The 22,604-nt window shown below is 40.9% G+C and overlaps 2 long non-coding RNA genes across 2 annotated transcripts; both read right to left on the bottom strand.

The window, feature by feature from the left end:
• Positions 1 to 5,940: 5,940 nt before the first annotated feature.
• On the bottom strand, positions 5,941 to 7,147 carry LOC309697324. Its single transcript, XR_014273792.1, has 2 exons — positions 6,902 to 7,147; positions 5,941 to 6,471 (listed from the first exon to the last, which is right to left on the bottom strand). It is a non-coding gene; the product is annotated as an uncharacterized lncRNA (long non-coding RNA).
• A 3,381-nt stretch (positions 7,148 to 10,528) lies between these two features.
• On the bottom strand, positions 10,529 to 16,100 carry LOC309697895. Its single transcript, XR_014273954.1, has 5 exons — positions 15,675 to 16,100; positions 15,472 to 15,589; positions 11,727 to 11,881; positions 11,098 to 11,452; positions 10,529 to 10,772 (listed from the first exon to the last, which is right to left on the bottom strand). It is a non-coding gene; the product is annotated as an uncharacterized lncRNA (long non-coding RNA).
• Between the last annotated feature and the right edge of the window lie 6,504 nt (positions 16,101 to 22,604).

The raw sequence follows: 22,604 nt of genomic DNA, 5'->3' as shown, positions 1-22,604 counted from the left end.
TCTGGCTTGATAAAAACAAATTATCATTAAATTTGAATAAATCTAAACTTATGTTATTTGGAAATAGTAGTTTAAATACAAATGCAAAGATTCAAATAAATGGTGTTGATATTGAAAGAGTCAGTGAAAATAAATTTCTGGGGGTAATAATAGATGAAAAACTTAACTGGAGAGCTCACGTAAGATATATTCATTCCAAAGTATCACGAAGCATTGCAGTACTAAACAAGGCAAAACAGGTATTCGACAGAACATCACTTCATATTCTCTACTGTTCACTGGTTTCACCATACTTAAGCTATTGTGCAGAGGTCTGGGGCAATAACTATAAAACCACATTACATTCACTTTTTACTCTTCAAAAGAAAGCAATTCGAATCATCCACAATGCAGGTTATAGGGAACATACAAACTCACTATTTTTGCAGTCTGAAATATTGAAAATTGACGATATAGTGAAATTCCAAACAGCACAAATTCTATTCAAAGCAAAAAATAAAGAACTGCCAGGTAATATTCAGAGTATGTTTTTTTTGAAAGAAGGAACTTATAATTTAAGAGGTTTTTGTAACTTCAAAACAATGAAGGTACGTACTACAAGAAAAGGCTTTTGTGTTTCTGTTCAAGGAGTGAAACTATGGAACAAACTGAATATGGAATTAAAGCAATGTCCAAACATAAAACTGTTCAAAAAGAGTTATAAAAATATGATCTTCTCGATCTATAAAGAAAAGGAAAATATTTAAATTAAGTGAATGTCTCTATTTAAAAACAAACAAACAAAAAATTCATGATGTGATATTATAGTATATAGTATATCAGAAATCTGTTCACTATTTTTATTACAAATTATATCAGTAAGGAAGCTGACTAAATATTCACTGATAATTTATGGGACAGGGGTGGGATTAAATAAGTGTATACTTCTTCCCACTCCCTTTCAACATGTAAATTAATCAGAATGTTTTTTTGTATGTAATTTGTATAGTATATTTTTTTTCTCTCATTTCTTTTCTAAATGTACTTGTATATTGTTCACATGTTGAAATAAATTACCAATCAATCAATCAATCAATCAATAAGGGGGCGTGTTCGCAGTCATGTCCAGAGACGCTACACCACGAGTTACTACTGAGCAGACTCTGGCTCCAAAAGTGGAACATGGCAGCGCCCACAAGCGGGATATTTTGGCTTCATTTTCGCAGAATGGGAGGAAGTGCTGTCAGCATCCAGTCTGGTAATAGAAATGGTTCTAATCTTTACAGTTTCTCAGATTGTAGTTTCTCAGGCAGCTTGTTAACATAACCAGCCCTTCACCTTCTTACCAGAATCATACAGTCTAAAACCTGCACGCCTCATCTGGGTAAGAAAGATGAAGTCATTGTGGAAGGACCTAGAACCTCCATTCCTTCTATCAGTGATTTAATGAAAAGACCTCTGTGTCTATGAGAAAGTCTATTTTATGAATTTGGGCCATACTTTGCCTAAGAAAAGGAGTATGCTCACTGGCTGACATGCAAGCTGTTTCACAGTCATAGCCGTCCTCTTGTCACTGTGGGTTGTTTTTTTTTTTTAAATCCAAGATAGCAACGGTGACAACATTTGTCTTAAACACTCGTGATCAGACTTCATCAACCAATCATGGTAGTCTTCAGCATCTTTTAAATTGTCTGTGGTCCAAGTATGGTCACTTCTGGCTCTCCTCAGTGTCACCTCACCTCTTCATTTGTGTGCAGGACGGCCAGTAGCTGGTCCTGCGGGGAGAGCAGAGCGCCTTCTTTCTGCAGAGAGAGACGAGGCAGGAGGCCACATTTCTGGTAGTAACGCTGAGCTGCCTGCTCACACAGCCACGACACAGAGCAGGAGTTGGCCTCACTGGGATGCAGAGCAATGACCGGCGATTAAACAGAAATTAAAAACAAAACAACAACAACAACAAAAAAACACTATACCAATCAGATTGGGATTTATTTTTATGTACTGCTCAAACTTAAAACTTTTCACCGACCTTTGTGGAACTGGGATCAGGAAGACGTCTTCCTGAACCCGGACCCTCATTCTGATTGGTGGAGGAAGTGACGTGGGCATAGGAGCAACCAAAGTTTGAGTTGGAGGCTAGAGTAAACAAAATAAAACATTCAAGCACTGTTAAAACATCTGTATTTAATGTCGTCAACTCTTTGTAGAAAGACAAAGCAGAGTCTGTGGAGGGATCAGAAAGTCTAAACATCAGGAAAGTAAAAGTTTGTCAGGTGATGCTACAAAACACCAAGGTATAACTATATATAAGATCCGAAATGGGCGATGTCATCTTTTACTCGTGGACAAAGCCCACGGCATCCAGGCTGCAGAAATATGTAAAAACAGCTCGCCCGTTTTGATCAGCTCGCGCTCATTTACTTCCACATTCATCACTGTTCAAAATGAATCAGAAATGAAGACACATCATCTTCAAGTTATATCCCCTAGTGACACTGAATTATAGTTATTCTCTCACTGAGTGTGCATTTCCTGAATAATTCATGTGTAGTCTCACTCTGACTATCACCTTTTCACACTTGGAGTGACTTATTCACAATCACTGTGTTGTGTGTATTTCCTTAGTTAGTGTTACTCCATCCGTAACTAACAAACAGCAAAAGAGCATTCCACTTCTGACCTAAGCATGGATAAGGAGAGGTAGGGGCGGTGTGTCTGATCTCCAATCGTCATCATCTGCATCCCCAAGCTGTTCTTTCTCTGAGAGAGGCCTCTACTGGACAGGGAGGAAACTGCAGATCCTGAAAGAAAAAGGGCACAACAAGCTAGAAAAGTGGGAAAAGCACAAAAAAGAAAAACCAAACAAACCCAGTCTAATCTGCAGGCCGTGTCCGAGTTCAAATACTTGTTTTGAATTCCAGCTGCAGAAGATAAGGCAGTTTCCTCTACTCTTGGCCCAGATGAGTGTGGTAAAAAGCAAACTTACAAATCAGATGTCCTTGCAGAGCCTTAACTCCATCCTGTACATCCGATATGGACTGAAGCTGTCTGGTGAGGCTTGCTATGAACACCAGTTGCCTGATAATGTTGATGACCCACTCTTTCTGTGAGCCAGCACAGCCTGTGTGTGTGGAGGGATGTCGGAAAAAAACAAAACAAAAAAACAATTAGCCTGAATTAGGACTAGTTGTCATCATTTTTTTTCACATAGCCACGGTTTTTTCTATGGTCTGTTTTTGGGCCATTAATGTAGTTTGGTAACAGCATTATGCTTAAAAATGTTCATCTTTTACTGTTACCTGTTGTGGATCACAAAGTTTAAAACTACTTAAAAACACACACAAACACAACAAAGTAACTCCACCATGTGTCTATCCGGTCTTTAAGTGATGACGTGATCAATCCTACTTCTGGGCCCAAACTACTCTGCGTTTAATAAGGCTGTTGTGTTTTTAACATGTTTTAATGCTTTGTAACTTGTTCTATTTAATCTCAACAAGCCCCTTACAAAAAGTAAGTGATCACTGTCGGCCTCTCTCAGTTTTTATTACAACTATTCATTTTAAAGCTCAGTTTTTAAAACCTTACCATGTAACTACAGCCCAGGCAATGCAGCAGCACATTAATGACTAACCTGTATGTGGATGGATTATCTCAGTTGTTCTCTTGACTGAAGTTTGGTCCGTTTACAGCATCCTGCCATGCCACTGCATTTGTCCCTAACCATCGGGAACCCTCACCTTAATTCTTATCCAGTGGAAAAAAGTTCCCCTTCATCACTGTGTTAATGTTATGCTAACATAGCTGTTTCGCTAGTCACATAGCACATCACTATATACCAGCTAGCCAAACTTCAGTAACCCTACAAACATCACTGCTGCTTACTTTCCTGTCTTCATGTATGTCAGAAGTGATAGCAGAGCTGTGCCTTTTAATTTGTTTTAGAAATCCCTCAGTCAGAACCTGGTATATTATATTTAGACGGAAACTAGTGAGCTAACTCTCTGCTAACTTCTAACTTCAGACAGATTTTTAACTCTCAGTGATCATTTGACTTTGGGACCTGCAGTGTAGTTTGGGTCCAGACACGCTAATGACCAGACTTAAAGACCAAATTTCGGGTCACTTTTGCTGGTCCCAAGCCCCAATAAAGAAGCTAGCTTGAAGCTTGACATAAAAAACAATAATTGCTAAGAAAAGTGTAATTTGTAGTTCTAAATATATTCTAAATGCATTTAGATCGTTTTTACTCACTTTATGTCTCTTCCACGATGTTACGTCTCTCTCCTATGTTGGTTACAATTACATAAGCACTTAGCAGGACAGTGGAAAAACCCAGGGCCACAGTGATACTGAGAATTCCACGGTGTTCACTGTCTTCAGCAACCTTACGAGGGCCGGTTGAACGGCTACAGTCTTATCATACACGTGCAGTGTTCCTACAAGCCATAAGGTTACCTTGAGTGAGGAAGATGATGATTGAATGTCCGTCTGAGTCCATAGGTTGAGGTGCAAGCACATTTCTCCCATTCTCCACAGAGGGCAGTGGCGCATAGGTGTGACGTCACTAACACTTAAGTTGCCTTAGAGTGATAGCAGAAAATTGTGAGCGTTACACTTGTATGCGGCTTGACGTAGGCACACATTGGCAGGGATGTGGTTGGAACGGCTGACTAGATAAGGCCTGGTGTCCAGCTAATGAAAAAGAGCCGAAAATTGGGGTGCGGCTGCGCAGGTGTGCACTTTAAATATAGCACTTTTGCCCTGTCATTCCGGGCCGCCGAGTGGCTCATGGGAACGTGACAGGCCCCATGGCAGAGATTGAGGACAGAGGGCAGTGGTTCGAATCCCATGCGGACCATATGCTGGGGACACAAAAAAAAAAAAAAAAAAAAATCCCTGGCTCTGAAATTCACTTGCTACGCTTGCTAGAAGCCTACAGGCGAGCCTACAGAATGGGCTCTCTCTGCCTTTTTTTTTTTTTTTTTACCCCTGTCTCAAAATCTCTTCCATCAATCAATATTGGTTGTTATGGTTGCTATGGACGCCAAACACACCATGCATTGTCGCTTTCTCAATCTCTTCTTCATGTCCGAACAAACGCTCAATTTTGCCTTCATTAACACAAATTATACATCAAAATGTAGGTATTTTTCTTGCCTTTAACAAAATGGCACTGTCATTATTGTAGGAGTTGCCGTTTTCTCGCAAATGGCCTCGAAGCAACACAGTTAAAAAATGTCCACATTCAAAGTCTATGGAGACTTGAGTGAAAATGACAGCTGAAATTCTGTAACAGAGGCGTTTTCAACTCCTCATATCTCCTAGATGTATTTTTCTTTAGAGACCTGAAAACCGCCTTGATTTTTTTTTCCTTTTTTATTAAAGCCTGCTGATTGTTACAGTGAAAGAATGATGTCGACAGTCCGTGTACTTTTGGAGTTACAGAACATTTTGTAAGACGAAGAAACGGCAGTTTTCACCTCTCAGTTGTGGTAAACGCTTGAAATATATTATAGGGCAGGCCGCGGCGTAGAGAACGCGCTTTGGGAGCGAGAGACCCAGGTTGAAATCTAGCCAGTGGCAGTATCTAATATCGTTCCCTAATTCACTTTATAATTACAAATTCTCAACACTTGAACATTCCCACGTGTGTTCTGATCAAAACAGTGCAAGAATGAGCTCTTTAGCTTTTGATTTACAACTTATCCACATTTCTTTGCGGACACTCCTGCATGTCACAAATACATTGCACAAAGCGCATCTGTGGCTGTGTACCATTCGTGGTGCGTTGGCTCCCTCTACTGGTACGCGCCTCATTCAAATGTCGCCACACATTTAAAATTGCAGGGTGTCTTTACACTGTCATAGCTCCTAGATAGATTTCTTCAGAGCTGAAAATCGCTGTGATTATTCACCATAGCCTGCTTTGTCTTACAGTGAAAGAACGATGTCAACGTATAGCATCGTTGGTTACTTTAATTATGTTTGTTTTTTTAAATCAAATCCTACAAAACAGGACCATTGTGACACAAAACCTCTCACACACTAACACAAACTCTTTATACAGATACAGAGCTTTACATGTATAAATAAGGCAGACAAAAATGCATAAAACACAAGCTATCCACAGACTGTCGGTGGACGCCATGTCACTTTATTTTGTTTTTATCTTGTTTCTTTTTGGTGTAGCCTCATTAAACAAAATGTTTATAAAAATGACCACTTTTATTATGAATTATTAGGAAATTAATAATTCATTATTAATTATTTATTATGAACACACCTGCCACCCTCAAGTAGAGGTGGCAGAGAGGAGGCACTTGGAGTTTCGGTCGAGAAAGTGTCCGTGTGACTGAGTCCTGTCCCAGCTCTGCTTCAAGGTCTGTCGGTCCAGCTTGTTGAGGGTCTGAGAGCAAAGACGGATATCCTGGACCAGCTCTGACAAACTGTCCAGGTCTTGACTCTCCCAGGGGCCAGAGACCTGACAACCTGCAGGTTAAGCAACAAAGAATCATTTTATTTCATATCCATAATTTCCATTTTCCCCCCTATAAATATTTGACATCCAAATGTAGCCTGTTAGCTAGCATTCAGCAATGTTTTCTGCTCCATAAAATGGAAAATTAATTCACAGCTAATCTTTTTTTTTAATCTTTAAACCACACTTCTATATTGTAATGTCTGTGTGTGTAATCATCATGTAACACCTCTGTGCATACATACTAAATGTTCAAACTTAGAAATGCGTCAAAAGGAAACGCACTGATAGCAAGAAAGAAACTGTTGCCAAGTACAACTTTGCACAGGTGATAAAAACATCAAAGAAATCCAAATTGTGAATTAGTGTGAAACGGTGAATCTAAGAATAGCTTTAGAAAAAAAAAGGAACTCCATGGAGTATCTCCAAGTTCAGACATACCTTCGAGGTTTAGAAGTGTCAGTGGTCGACGGGCCTCTCTGACAGACGCCAGGATGTTGTGAAGTCCCACTGATGTAACAGACGGATTTCCTGACAGATTCAGACTCACCAGTGTGGGACACGACGAGAGGCACCTGTGAAATAATAAGAAAAAGTCCAACAGGCCAGTAAAGAGTGACAATTTAAACAAAGGCAAAGCCCCACTAACATGAGTAATAACTGAGCCGTAGAAATGACGCCCTCACACACACACACACACCTCGCCAAGGTAGCTACACTGCTGTCTGTCAGCCCATTTGCAGCCAGGCTGAGGTGGGTCAGAGAGCACTCGTCCTGCAAAAACACAAAAGTCTTAACCTGATTGCACAATTATATCTTTCGACAATAAATGACATTGCATGATTTTTGCGTGCACACCTGTGACAGGACTTTGGCGAGGTGTTCCAGTGCCGGGTAATCAGCAGGCCCTCTGCAGACAGCTGACAGGTCCACGTGTGTGAGGCAGTGGAAGGGCAGAGTCTTTAACACCAGCTCAAAGTCGGTGGAGCCCAGGGGATTGAGGGACAGGCACACTGCTTTCAAATGGCCTGTGCCTGAACGTTCAGAAGATGTAAAGTTAGTTGCAGTTTTGCTTATGGATGGGAGTTCAGTGAAGCTTAAGGCTTCAGTCAGCTGCTTGTTAGAGAGTCACCTGTGAGCGCGCTGGCTAGCAGCAGTCGATGCTGCTGAAGGAAATGAGCAGTGAGACCTGCAGAGACCGCTTGGCTAGCACAGGGCAGCAGGACAGCAGACAGGACAGAGACTCAGACACGCCGTCCCCCAGTGGGTTCATACTGAGGTCCAGCTCCTCCAGGCACTTTGAGTGGAAACGAGCAGAAAAAGCAAATGATCACGAGAGCCAATTCTCTCTGACAGATATCATTGATATGAATCAGGTTAGCTTGTTATTAAGATCTAAGGTAGTTATTAAGACCAGAGGTACTTAAATACAGGTTAGATGGTAAACCTGGAGCTGCCACTATTGGCTAGCTGAGGCCCTTACCGGGAATGCAGGTGCACTCTGTCCCTTTAAAGCATTTACAGCCTTCTCCAGGCCGTCCCCTGTAATGCAGTTGGCAGAAATGTCCAGCAGCTGCAGACGAGGCATGGTGAGCGTTGTGGCAATCAGCTCAGGGAGAAGGTCGTCAGACATACGGTTTCCAGAAATTCGCAGCTCCGTGAGGCTGGCCTGAAGTTTTAGGGCACGGAGGAGCGGGCTGAGGGAAGAGGCGGCCAAACCGAGACATTTGGAGTCCTGACACGGAGGAACCCCGGTCCCGAACCTCACATAGCCGGGAGACACGCTTGTTCTCATCTACAGGTAGAAAGAGATGGTACTTCATAACAGAATACAAGAATGCACATGTGTCCGTTTTATAATGCATTTCCTCTGTGTTGCTCACCCACTGCTAGACTTTGACAGGCCTTCTTGTATCGCTCAGGGAGAGGAGGGAGATCCCCACGAGCAAACGTCAGCCAGAACCCACAACACAAACCCATCAGTTATCCTGCACTGGTGCGGGAAAGTGAAGCCAAGGATTCAATCCCAAAAACTGTGATTCCTTCAGTGTCTTCTGGAAGCTGGCTCCAAAAGCAAGTCAGCATCCAGTCTGGTAATAGAAATGGTTCTAATCTTTACAGTTTCTCAGATTGTAGTTTCTCAGGCAGCTTGTTAACATAATCAGCCCTTCGCCTTCTTACCAGAATCATACAGTCTAAAACCTGCACGCCTCATCTGGGTAAGAAAGATGAAGTCATTGTGGAAGGACCTAGAACCTCCATTCCTTCTATCAGTGATTTAATGAAAAGACCTCTGTGTCTATGAGAAAGTCTATTTTATGAATTTGGGCCATACTTTGCCTAAGAAAAGGAGTATGCTCACTGGCTGACATGCAAGCTGTTTCACAGTCATAGCCGTCCTCTTGTCACTGTGGGTTTTTTTTTTTTTTTTAATCCAACCTCACCTCTTCATTTGTGTGCAGGACGGCCAGTAGCTGGTCCTGCGGGGAGAGCAGAGCGCCTTCTTTCTGCAGAGAGAGACGAGGCAGGAGGCCACATTTCTGGTAGTAACGCTGAGCTGCCTGCTCACACAGCCACGACACAGAGCAGGAGTTGGCCTCATTCTGATTGGTGGAGGAAGTGACGTGGGCATAGGAGCAACCAAAGTTTGAGTTGGAGGCTAGAGTAAACAAAATAAAACATTCAAGCACTGTTAAAACATCTGTATTTAATGTCGTCAACTCTTTGTAGAAAGACAAAGCAGAGTCTGTGGAGGGATCAGAAAGTCTAAACATCAGGAAAGTAAAAGTTTGTCAGGTGATGCTACAAAACACCAAGGTATAACTATATATAAGATCCGAAATGGGCGATGTCATCTTTTACTCGTGGACAAAGCCCACGGCATCCAGGCTGCAGAAATATGTAAAAACAGCTCGCCCGTTTTGATCAGCTCGCGCTCATTTACTTCCACATTCATCACTGTTCAAAATGAATCAGAAATGAAGACACATCATCTTCAAGTTATATCCCCTAGTGACACTGAATTATAGTTATTCTCTCACTGAGTGTGCATTTCCTGAATAATTCATGTGTAGTCTCACTCTGACTATCACCTTTTCACACTTGGAGTGACTTATTCACAATCACTGTGTTGTGTGTATTTCCTTAGTTAGTGTTACTCCATCCGTAACTAACAAACAGCAAAAGAGCATTCCACTTCTGACCTAAGCATGGATAAGGAGAGGTGGGGGCGGTGTGTCTGATCTCCAATCGTCATCATCTGCATCCCCAAGCTGTTCTTTCTCTGAGAGAGGCCTCTACTGGACAGGGAGGAAACTGCAGATCCTGAAAGAAAAAGGGCACAACAAGCTAGAAAAGTGGGAAAAGCACGAAAAAGAAAAACCAAACAAACCCAGTCTAATCTGCAGGCCGTGTCCGAGTTCAAATACTTGTTTTGAATTCCAGCTGCAGAAGATAAGGCAGTTTCCTCTACTCTTGGCCCAGATGAGTGTGGTAAAAAGCAAACTTACAAATCAGATGTCCTTGCAGAGCCTTAACTCCATCCTGTACATCCGATATGGACTGAAGCTGTCTGGTGAGGCTTGCTATGAACACCAGCTGCCTGATAATGTTGATGACCCACTCTTTCTGTGAGCCAGCACAGCCTGTGTGTGTGGAGGGATGTCGGGAAAAAAACAAAACAAAAAAACAAAAAAACAATTAGCCTGAATTAGGACTAGTTGTCATCATTTTTTTTCACATAGCCACGGTTTTTTCTATGGTCTGTTTTTGGGCCATTAATGTAGTTTGGTAACAGCATTATGCTTAAAAATGTTCATCTTTTACTGTTACCTGTTGTGGATCACAAAGTTTAAAACTACTTAAAAACACACACAAACACAACAAAGTAACTCCACCATGTGTCTATCCGGTCTTTAAGTGATGACGTGATCAATCCTACTTCTGGGCCCAAACTACTCTGCGTTTAATAAGGCTGTTGTGTTTTTAACATGTTTTAATGCTTTGTAACTTGTTCTATTTAATCTCAACAAGCCCCTTACAAAAAGTAAGTGATCACTGTCGGCCTCTCTCAGTTTTTATTACAACTATTCATTTTAAAGCTCAGTTTTTAAAACCTTACCATGTAACTACAGCCCAGGCAATGCAGCAGCACATTAATGACTAACCTGTATGTGGATGGATTATCTCAGTTGTTCTCTTGACTGAAGTTTGGTCCGTTTACAGCATCCTGCCATGCCACTGCATTTTTCCCTAACCATCGGGAAGCTACGGTGGCCCTGAGAGGCCAAACGGACTGCAACTTCAGAAAACACTTGCAAAACATTAACAGTGCAGTGAATCCTGCTTGTTCCGTAATATTCAGGACTGCAAACCGAGCAGCATCACTGACTTTCAGCCTGTTGTGTTTGTGGATATATGACTGACTTTAATTATCCACAAAATCATCAGATTCTCTGTAAGATTAAGGTCGACTATCTGGCGTATAAAGTAAAGGCTTTAAAACAAAGTAAATGCTGAAAGTACAAACATCGCTAATGTCACATAACTTTGCCGGCATGTGGCCAACAGTAATGTTCTAATGTTCCTCATTATTAAACATTAGCACATAAATAAGTGACATATTATTCAGAACTTACTTTTGAAAGTTTACTCTTTGGCCACTCCACTTCTTTGAAGTGTCTCCCAGTCCCAGTGCACTTGTTAGCATGTTTTGGTTCGTGCAACTGGTGCGTCCGGTTATTGTCTCCCCAGAAACATTTCTGTTGTATTTTTTTCCTATTTCCGTTGTGTTGTGTGTGCTTTTGCAGCGTTTTTCTTTTTGCAGCATTTTTCTTTTTGCAAGTGTTTTTCTTTTTGCAGCATTTTTCTTTTTGCAAGTGTTTTCTGAAGTTGCAGTCCGTTTGGCCTCTCAGGGCCACCGTACCTTTGTTTGGCCTGCTAGAATGGTGCCCGGAGGCCACGCCCCCTCCCGTGACATCACGTTCCAAAGCCCTATAGACAATAACACCAAATTTAAAAGAAAGAAGAAGAAAAAAGAATGTTACTGTTACATTTTGTTATGACATCATTATGATGTCATAGTAGTGAATCTATAAGTAGGGGTAAGAATCCCAAACTTTCAGTCAGTTTATTTGCAACACTCAAGATTGCAGCATTCAAAGGTAAACCTGAGAAACATTTTAAAACAGTTGAACCTTTAACACAGTCACTTCATCAACACTCTAACATGTCTCAGAGTAAACACGGCAAAAGTCAACAAGCTTACGCTGGCTTTACTACAATGGACCACCAAAATCCAGAGCCAAATTCTGAAGAAACACATTTCCAGCTTCCACTCAAGAGGAAGCGAGGCCCGCATTATGCTGCACAGAATTGCAGAAGTCCCGACAGCTGCTCTCCACCAAGGAAAAAGAGACGAATCTGTGAAGAAAAAACTGTGTTGAAAAGACGATACAGTCAGATTTCAAAAGGCAGCAAAAACAACTCTGAGAGCTACTCTCCAGAGAGAAAGAGGATGAGAATAGACACTGAGAAAAAAGAAACAGCAGTGACTCCGAGCATCCAAAAAGGTTCTTCTTCAAGGACTATCCAACTCCAAGTTCAGAAAAAGAACAATATGAACTTGAGTGATACCAAAACCTCTCAAAACACACCAAAAGACAACAAGAGTCCAGAACAAGCAGCAGTGACACAGAGCATCCAGAAAAGTTATGCGCCAAGGACTTTCCAACAACTAGTTGAGAAAATGGACGTTACGACCTCGAGTGATACCATAACCTCTGAAAACACTCCAAAATACAACAAGAGGCCAGAACAAGCAGCAGTGACACAGAGCATCCAGAAAAGTTCTTCGTCAAGGACTATCCAACACGTAGTTGAGAAAATGGACGTTACGACCTCGAGTGATACCATAACCTCTGAAAACACTCCAAAATACAACAAGAGGCCAGAACAAGCAGCAGTGACACAGAGCATCCAGAAAAGTTCTTTGTCAAGGAATATCCGACACGTAGTTGAGAAAATTAACGTTACGACCTCGAGTGATACCATAACCTCTGAAAACACTCCAAAATACAACAAGAGGCCAGAACAAGCAGCAGTGACACAGAGCATCCAGAAAAGTTATGCGCCAAGGACTTTCCAACAACTAGTTGAGAAAATGGACGTTACGACCTCGAGTGATACCATAACCTCTGAAAACACTCCAAAATACAACAAGAGGCCAGAACAAGCAGCAGTGACACAGAGCATCCAGAAAAGTTCTTCGTCAAGGACTATCCAACACGTAGTTGAGAAAATGGACAATATGACCTTGAGTGATACCAAAACCTCTGAAAACACACTGAAAGACAACAAGAGGCCAGAACAAGCAGCAGTGACACAGAGCATCCAGAAAAGTTCTTCGTCAAGGACTATCCAACAACTAGTTGAGAAAATGGACAATATGACCTTGAGTGATACCAAAACCTCTGAAAACACACTGAAAGACAACAAGAGGCCAGAACAAGCAGCAGTGACACAGAGCATCCGAAAAAGTTTTCCGCCAAAGAATATCCAACACCTAGTTAAAACAATGAACGATATGACCTTGGGTGATACCAAAACATCTGAAAACACACTGAAAGACAACAAGAGGCCAGAACAATCAGTAGTGACACAGAGCATCCAAAAAAGTCCCTGGTCCAGGACTATCCGACTCCCAGGTCAGAAAACAAATGATACGGCCTTGAGCGATACCAACACCTGTGAAAACACACCGAAAAAGAAAGAGAGCCCAGAAGACCAGAGAGAAACAAACGTGTGGATCATTGGGTCCAGTTACATTAGACGAGCCAAGGGTGAAGCAAAAGAGATTTTCGGAGAAAATTTCGGACTTAATACCAAAGTCCAGTGGTTTGGCAAACGAGGAATGCGCTGGGGGGGAGTCCTTCCTTGTTTTTATAAGGAGCTATCCACACAGAGCCCACCTGACATACTGGTAATCCATGCTGGGGGCAATGATTTGGGACTCTTTTCTGCTTATGAACTTTCTTCTGTCATTGAGAAGGAATTGATGCAATTGCACACAGAGTTCCCCTCAATGACAATTGCATATTCATCCATCAATGAGCGTCAAGTGTGGATATATGGAAATCCAGGCGAAATCAATAAGGACAGGAAGACTGTGAATGCCAGCATTAGAAAGGCTGTCGACCGCTTCGATGGAGTGATTATTGAGCATCCGCACATCAGGTTTTTTGACAACTCCATTTTTTTACACAACGGAGTTCGTTTCTCCAAGAAAGGAAATGAACTGTTTCTGACAAGCATCCGCACGGCCATCCAGAAAAGTCTTCAGTCACGTCACTGAAAACTGACTTGAGACATTTCTTTCACAGTCCAGAAAACCATACGTTGTTCATTTTAGGCAATGTGAGCAACATATAGCTAACGTGTGCTCTCTTTTTTCTTTTCCTCTGCCTCTCACCCCCCAACCAGTCATGACAGATGGCTGCCCCTTTCTTAGCCTGGTTCTGTCAAAGGTTTCTCCCTTTTTATAAGGGAGTTTTTCCTTTCCACCGTTGCCCAGCGCTTGCTATTAAAGGAGATCATTCGATTGTTGGGGTTGATAGTTTAGAATCTAAACTAAACTAATAAACATAAAACATCAGGTGAGGGGTTCACATAGCATGGAGCACTACAAAAATTACAAATAAAAACATGTAATTGGTGGCAAATCAAAAATAAAATAAAAAAAATTGAAAAATATCTCTTACTGCTCTGTTTATTTCCTTAAATGAACACTTGTACTTTTTGTCATAGAAGAATAAGAATATTAATATAAATATGAACACCAAGGCGTTCCCAGGCCAGCCGAGAGATATAATCTCTCCAGCCTGTCTTGGGTCTGCCCCGGGGCCAAATGCCTGGTGGCACCCTTGCCTCCATGGGCACCTTAACTCATCACTTTTGGCGCAGAGAATGTATTTTATGAACTAATATTAGTAGGCTGAAGCCTTTTATTTGAGCTGTGATTGTTTTTGTTATTAAGATACATATTAATATGTTTTTTTAAGGATCAAGATGTGGGTTTGTTTTTCCAGCTTTGTTAACAGTTGTTTTTTCAGAGATCAGATGTCCTCACAGGACAACATATACAAAAATATGATTTTACAGAATATGATGCATTGGTGTGGATTAAACAGTGTAATAGTTTTGATATTTACCTTAAAGAGCAGTAACCTTAATCAATATTGCACAGATAGAGAAAATCAGCAAAGTTATTGGCTTTAGTTTTGATATTTTGCCAGTAAAACAGTTTTATGTCTCCTGAGGTCTTTTCATTGTTTTATTGTTTCTTTTGCTAAAGAAAAATATCCCTGCCATTCCTCATTGTTAGCTAATCATGAATCCATCACTGGATCACACCCAATTGCTAGCACAATAATCATGTTTAAGGTTGTGAGCTGGTGTCTGATTTGTGTTTTCGTTAAATTAAGGCATCATCTGCACAAATGAACCACTTCATCAGAAAACAGAAAACTAAGTGTCTGTCATGGTCCTGAGTCTGTGTTGCCTTATGCTTTTGTTCATTCCGAGTATGTATTCTGCTGTGATTTTGCCATTTGTTAGGTTTCTGTTCTTTACCTGCCTGCTCCCACTTCTGTGTTCCCTCTGTCTGTCCTCGGTGTTATTGTGTCTACTTATGAGTCCGCCTGTCAAGTTCAGTGCCCTGTCTGGTTCTCTGTCCTGTTTTATTCTGAAAGTTCATGTTTCATGTCAGTGTGTTCAGTTTTACCACTCCCCTGTCTCGTTAGCCTAATTTCTCCCAGCTGTGTCTCCCTCCCTCCTCCTCAATCACCATGCTAACCAGGTCTTCATCTATTGGAGATTGTTCTCCTGAGGAAAGACAATAAAGACAAAGCACAAATATAAATATCACACACGGAACGTATTACAGTTGTATAATATCGTTATATCATTTAGTAACATTACTGCATCCTATATTATCATTGCATTTGATGGCTCACCTGGTCTTGCTCCACAATTGGTGTTCCCCTTATTCTCATGCAAAGCTCTGTAGTGCCTAAGCATGGATGAGGTGTTGTTGTTATATCCCAGCTCCCTGGCACATAGCAAACACTTCACCTTGTACAAAAGTAAAGCCGCTTAACATAAATTGTATTGCACCATCATTATTATGAAAATACATCTTCTGTAGAAATTTACATACCTTGTTGGGAGGAATAAAATCAAAATGTTCCCACACAGGGGAGGACATCCTCCTCTTCTTAGCTGGCTCCATTCTCTCCTGACTTTCTCTCCTCACTCTCATAAACCTCCAAACTGTCTCCAAACTCTCACTAACCCCAACTCTCCATCAAACACCTACATTTTGAATGAAGTCTGAGGGGTTTATATCGCTGTCATATCTCGCGACAAAGTTCGAACCACTTCATGAACCAGTCACGTGGTACAGCCGGGCAGCGAGGCTTCGGACGTCATCATTTTCAGCTCTTCCCATAAATGAAGCAAGCCTCGATACGCGCATCGCGGAAACGCCCCCTCAATTACTCGACACAAGCTTCGAAGCCTCGATACAGAACGTCACATCACTAGTGTTTGGTTTAAGTTGAGTTCTTTAGGTTTCCCCAGTTTAGGTTTGTTTGCTCCCCACTCTGCTCCTCCTGTTTTTGTCACCTTATCACCTCTGTAAATAAACATTCACTCGCACCCCAGCCAGTGCCTGCATTTTGGATCCTTTTCTCAATTCACCACACGACTGCTGCGCAGCCGTGAAAGTGTCTGATGCTAAAATACCACATATGTTCCCTCCTATAACAAAAATTAAAAACTAAGGATTGTTTACAGTATGATATTTTTTATCAGATATGTTCCCATTAGTTTGTGTAGGAATTATTAAACTGCATAGTGACAACCAAAAAACTGGTTCACTCACACCTTAGACCGATGTTGGACAACATGCCTTCCTCTAATGTTAAGTCAGTCTTTGCATTTTTTCCAGGTAACTCCCACAGGCATGACATGATGATTAAAGCTTGGATGTGTAATCTGTCGTGTGTATTATGTGCTCTCCAGCAAGATAAATTCATGTTTTTTATATAGTTTAACAAAACTGTTTGCAACATAGGGTACAGAGGCCTGTTGATTCAAACAGGTTTGTTTAGATGCACCTTTTTTGAGTGCATGTTTTGTATGATAAGTTTTAATCTAAATAAACACTTTAATTAGTAGCTTTAAATAACAGTCATCATACCCTGCAGAATTAGAGACGGAGCAGCCGGGCTATGTAAAAAGCATAAGGGGGCGTGTTCGCAGTCATGTCCAGAGACGCTCCACCACGAGTTACTACTGAGCAGACTCTGGCTCCAAAAGTGGAACATGGCAGCGCCCACAAGCGGGATATTTTGGCTTCATTTTCGCAGAATGGGAGGAAGTGCTGTCGCATCGTTCATCTTTTTATACAGTAATTGGTTAGGACCAATCAGCCAAACAGCAATCTTCTCCTCAAGAAATTTCAAAAATATACAAAACAATATATATAACTTCATAAGTCGACAAAAATAAAATCCAGAAAAATCATGTCGCTTTTCAGATTCATGATTCTTTCGGTTGCATCATAAAGATGTTTCAAGTTCAAGTTTATACACTTAACCTTAAGTTGAGGTCTTTCATGTTTCTTTAACAAAAAAAATCCCTATTCAGAAATCTCTCTTCTATATGATGGTATGTGTGTGGAAATGTGTATGCGTGTCTGTGAATGTACAACGGACCACACAGCAAGCATTTGTTTGGCCTGCTAATATGGCGCCTCGAGCAAAAATCCTGGCCACGCCCCATCCCTTAAGATCCCGCTCCAAAGTCCTGTTAACCTACGGATCTACAAAGAAGATGCTGCACTTTTAACTCTGAGGGAGATGGAGAATGAGCCTATTTCTAAAAAAGTGGAGTGTGTTCCTTTAAGTACTATATTGTATATATTGTCAAAAACTAAAGTGTACACACACACACACACACACACAGTTCAGTTCTACAGTTCTTGGCAAGCTCCTTTGACTACGATGACCTGAATGACTGAGAACCTTCACAGACAAATCTCTTAAAATGTTTCCAATAATGAAACATTTCAATGTAATGTAGACAAAAACGAAAAATAAAAAGATAGTTATGGATCAGGACTCCCCGATCCTTACTGCGCATGTGCAAAGTTGGACCGTACAAATCGGGTCTATCCGAATATGCGATGTCTTGATAAACCAAGCAGATATTTGAAATTTACACAGCTACTTTCTCGCCTGAAGATATGTTAAACGTTTATTTTGTGACCCAGAAAGATTAATAAGACTAATTTTAAAACTCAGTAGCAGCCACCATTGTTGGCAGCTGAAATTTGGCTGGGCCGCGCTATGAATTCTGGGATATGGTGAGCCACGAAGGACACACCCGACCCATCCTTCAAATTCGGGGAAATGAAGGACGCATTTGTCGGGGGGGCCAAGATGGCGGAATAAGCGGTTGTACAATCTGCGGGTCTGATTAGGAAACGTGATTTTGATGTCCTGAAAAATACTTTACTGACAAACAGTTACTCCAAAAGGAAGTAGAACGCAATCGAAACCCCCCGGAAGCTACTTTGAAAGACCCTCAGACGGACACAAAGATAAACTTAGAGCAATAAAAATGGCTAACCCCAAGCTAGCAGGTAGCCTTTCCGATCACGATTTAAACCTTGCTGCTATGCAAGAAGCATGTGAGGAGGAAGATATAGAAGAGATGGAACTTCAACAAGAAATCGCAAGACCCATGGGTGACCACACTCCGTTACCAAGTCCCAATCCCAAGAAAATGAAAAGCAAAACTACCGGGAAGCAGGTGAGCATCGAGAATATACAGGGAGTGCAGAATTATTAGGCAAATGAGTATTTTGTCCACATCATCCTCTTCATGCATGTTGTCTTACTCCAAGCTGTATAGGCTTGAAAGCCTACTACCAATTAAGCATATTAGGTGATGTGCATCTCTGTAATGAGAAGGGGTGTGGTCTAATAACATCAACACCCTATATCAGGTGTGCATAATTATTAGGCAACGTCCTTTCCTTTGGCAAAACGGGTCAAAAGAAGGACTTGACAGGCTCACAAAAGTCAAAAATAGTGAGACAACTTGCAGAGGGATGCAGCAGTCTCAAAATTGCAAAGCTTCTGAAGCGTGATCATTGAACAATCAAGCGCTTCATTCAAAATAGTCAACAGGGTCGCAAGAAGCGTGTGGAAAAACCAAGGCGCAAAATAACTGCCCATGAACTGAGAAAAGTCAAGCGTGCAGCTGCCAAGATGCCACTTGCCACCAGTTTGGCCATATTTCAGAGCTGCAACATCACTGGAGTGCCCAAAAGCACAAGGTGTGCAATACTCAGAGACATGGCCAAGGTAAGAAAGTCTGAAAGACGACCACCACTGAACAAGACACACAAGCTGAAACGTCAAGACGGGGCCAAGAAATATCTCAAGACTGATTTTTCTAAGGTTTTATGGACTGATGAAATGAGAGTGAGTCTTGATGGGCCAGATGGATGGGCCCGTGGCTGGATTGGTAAAGGGCAGAGAGCTCCAGTCCGACTCAGACGCCAGCAAGGTGGAGGTGGAGTACTGGTTTGGGCTGGTATCATCAAAGATGAGCTTGTGGGGCCTTTTCGGGTTGAGGATGGAGTCAAGCTCAACTCCCAGTCCTACTGCCAGTTTCTGGAAGACACCTTCTTCAAGCAGTGGTACAGGAAGAAGTCTGCATCCTTCAAGAAAAACATGATTTTCATGCAGGACAATGCTCCATTACACGCGTCCAAGTACTCCACAGCGTGGCTGGCAAGAAAAGGTATAAAAGAAGAAAAACTATTGACATGGCCTCCTTGTTCACCTGATCTGGACCCCATTGAGAACCTGTGGTCCATCATCAAATGTGAGATTTACAAGGAGGGAAAACAGTACACCTCTGAACAGGCTGTGGTTGCTGCTGCACGCAATGTTGATGGTGAACAGATCAAAACACTGACAGAATCCATGGATGGCAGGCTTTTGAGTGTCCTTGCAAAGAAAGGTGGCTATATTGGTCGCTGATTTGTTTTTGTTTTGTTTTTGAATGTCAGAAATGTATATTTGTGAATGTGGAGATGTTATATTGGTTTCACTGGTAAAAATAAATAATTGAAATGGGTATATATTTGTTTTTTGTTAAGTTGCCTAATAATTATGCACAGTAATAGTCACCTGCACACACAGATATCCCCCTAAAATAGCTAAAACTAAAAACAAACTAAAAACTACTTCCAAGAACATTCAGCTTTGATATTAATGAGTTTTTTGGGTTCATTGAGAACATGGTTGTTGTTCAATAATAAAATTATTCCTCAAAAATACAACTTGCCTAATAATTCTGCACTCCCTGTATATGAAGTTTTACTTGGCTTCACAAAAAGATGCGAGGAAAGGTTTGATTCGCTTGACAAGAAGTTGGAAGCCTTTGAACAACGCATTGAAGTAAACACACAGGCAACCCAAAAAAACAGAGAGGAAATTGACAAGCTAAAGAAAAAGGTGGAGTCGCTGGTAAAGGAAAACAAAGAATTAAAGGAGAGCTGTCTGGAGAGTGCACGGTACCGCAGAAGATGGGACCTCAGAATACTGGGTCTGACAGAGAAAGAAAACGAGAATACACATGAAACAGTGATCGGCATTCTAACAAGAGTGGTTCCTGTGTCAGTGGAAAAACTGCAGCTTATGGTTGATACAGTACACCGACTGGGGAAGAAAGACAATGCTGTGAGCAACAAGGTGCCAAGACCAATCATCATACAGTTCAGCATGAGGACAGCTAGGGATGAAGTATGGAAGAAATCCAAAGAGGCCAGGGTCTGCAAAGAACTGAACATAAAATTTAAAGAGGACTTCTCCAAAGAAGACCGTGAAGCTCGGATCAAGCTGTGGCCCAAGGTGCAGGAAGCTCGAAACAACGGCAGAAGAGCATTCCTGAAGGAGGGTTATGCAATAATAGACAGTAAAAGAATTGATCCGTGAGATGCACTTGAAAAAGTCACTGCAAGTTAACTAAAAAAATGTATGTATGTATATATGTGTGTGTGTGTGTGTGTGTGTGTGTATGTATATATATATATATATATATATATATATATATCTATATATATATATATATATATATATATATCTCTATAAACATTCTTTTTTTTTTTTTTTACAAGAAACACATTCTAGTAAGGAAGAGGAAACATTTTGGAAACATCAGAAAGTATTCTTTATTCGCATGGTACTACTCACTCAGCAGGAGTGATGATTTTAATTAACAAATTTGCAGGGAAGGTTATTGATCATAAAAGTGATGGAATGGGACATTGGATCATGGTGTTGATAGAAGTCTGTGAACAGAAAATTATTCTTATCAACGTGAATGGATACAATAACAGGTCTCTAAATACAAACATGATGTCAAACTTAAGTAAATTAATTGCAAACTGGAGTAATGAGGATGGCTAGTTCTACCCAGGTAATAACTGGAGGCAATTTTAACCTGGCACCAACAACCTGGGCTCGAACTGGCAATCTTCCGATTACAAGACGAACTGCCAACTCTTGAGCCACAATCGCCCATATGAGTAGTACAAGCCAGATTGTTTTATTTAGCAAAACTGATTAATAGTTAAATATTATTGTTGAGGGGCACAGACAGGACTCTGCACGCACACACATTTAAAAAAATTGCGTCAACAAAAGGGCACTTTGGGCACCTACCAGGAAAGGGACAGGTGTTCAAGCCCCCCCTTTGCATGTGTCAAAGTATATTTTAAATATTTATTCAATTCTTTTCCAAACCCCAGCAGCTTTCTGTTCTAAGTTTTGAGTCTCTACTAAAATAAAAATAAAAGCACTCTAAGTTCTTTGTTTTTATTCAATAAGCAGCAAAGCTATATACTATTTTTGTGAACTGTGACTTTCCCCTGTTAACCTTTGATCACCCCCTCACCTGTATGTCATCATCCACATGTGTCTTATCAGTTTGCATTTGCCTTTCCTCACTGTTTTGAGTCAAAAACTTAACCAGCCTAAACATTTGGACTGTTTTTGTTGTAACCCACAAAAATCCCTTTTGCCCAGAATGCAATACCACCAAAAGGTAAGGTGTCTATCCTGTGCTGGCACTTTTAAATTTAAGCCAGAGATCAAAAGCCCTGCGTCCTATGACAACTTGGCCATAGTACATGTCAGTCTGTCATAAATTCTGCTGTAATCTTGCTCTTCTTTTTTCACCTCATTATATGACTCTATCTCAGTTATAAACCCCAGTGTGGTTCATTATGGTTTCATCCTGTGCAGATAGTAGGCTACATATGAACTAAAAATGTTAATGATGATGCTCATGATACTCCCCTGTGCCAGTGAAAACTCGATTTGATGTCTTTTGTTGTCTTTTCTTTGGCTACACTGCAAAGAATGTTAGTGATCCAGTTTGATGGAGTTGGAATAACAGCTCCCTCTGGTGTCTGTAGTATGAATAAATTCAGCAATCACTCATTTTGAGGCATGTACTCCACTCTGAGAAGACAGCGTTTAATGTAGTTTTCTTTGACAAATATTATATGTTAACTTCTCTATGCTCTACTCTGCCGATGACCTTACATCAGCAAGGTGCTTTTAAGCCCCCTCCCCGACCCTCTGTGACTGTAGTTTGGTAAGATGCTAAGATCTTCCGTGCACAAATAGATGTTATATCTGCACTTATAATCAAAAAAGACCTGCACTCCCTCCCTTCTGGCCCACTGTACAGCACTGTAAAAAGTGAAGGAGGGCATGCATTTTGGACTTTTAACTGTATTTTCATTAGTTTTACGCTATTTATAGACATTTAAAATGACACCTGTTTTTCACTATCTATTATTGAAATACAACTTTGTTTTATAATTGCAAGACAGCCTGGGAAATAAGCCACCAGAATTCTTTCTTTAGTTTTTACATTTAATTCTTACAATAAAGATTTGTGATATTATATTATATTATATTATATTATATTATATTATATTATATTATATTATATTATATTTGACCTTGTTGTTTTACACCGGAAGTATTACATACGT

Source organism: Aulonocara stuartgranti (genome assembly GCF_965226115.1).
Source record: "Aulonocara stuartgranti genome assembly, chromosome: 20".
Taxonomy (NCBI): domain Eukaryota; kingdom Metazoa; phylum Chordata; class Actinopteri; order Cichliformes; family Cichlidae; genus Aulonocara; species Aulonocara stuartgranti.
Note: the sequence above shows the minus strand (reverse complement) of the source record. Positions and strands in the feature narration are given on the sequence as shown.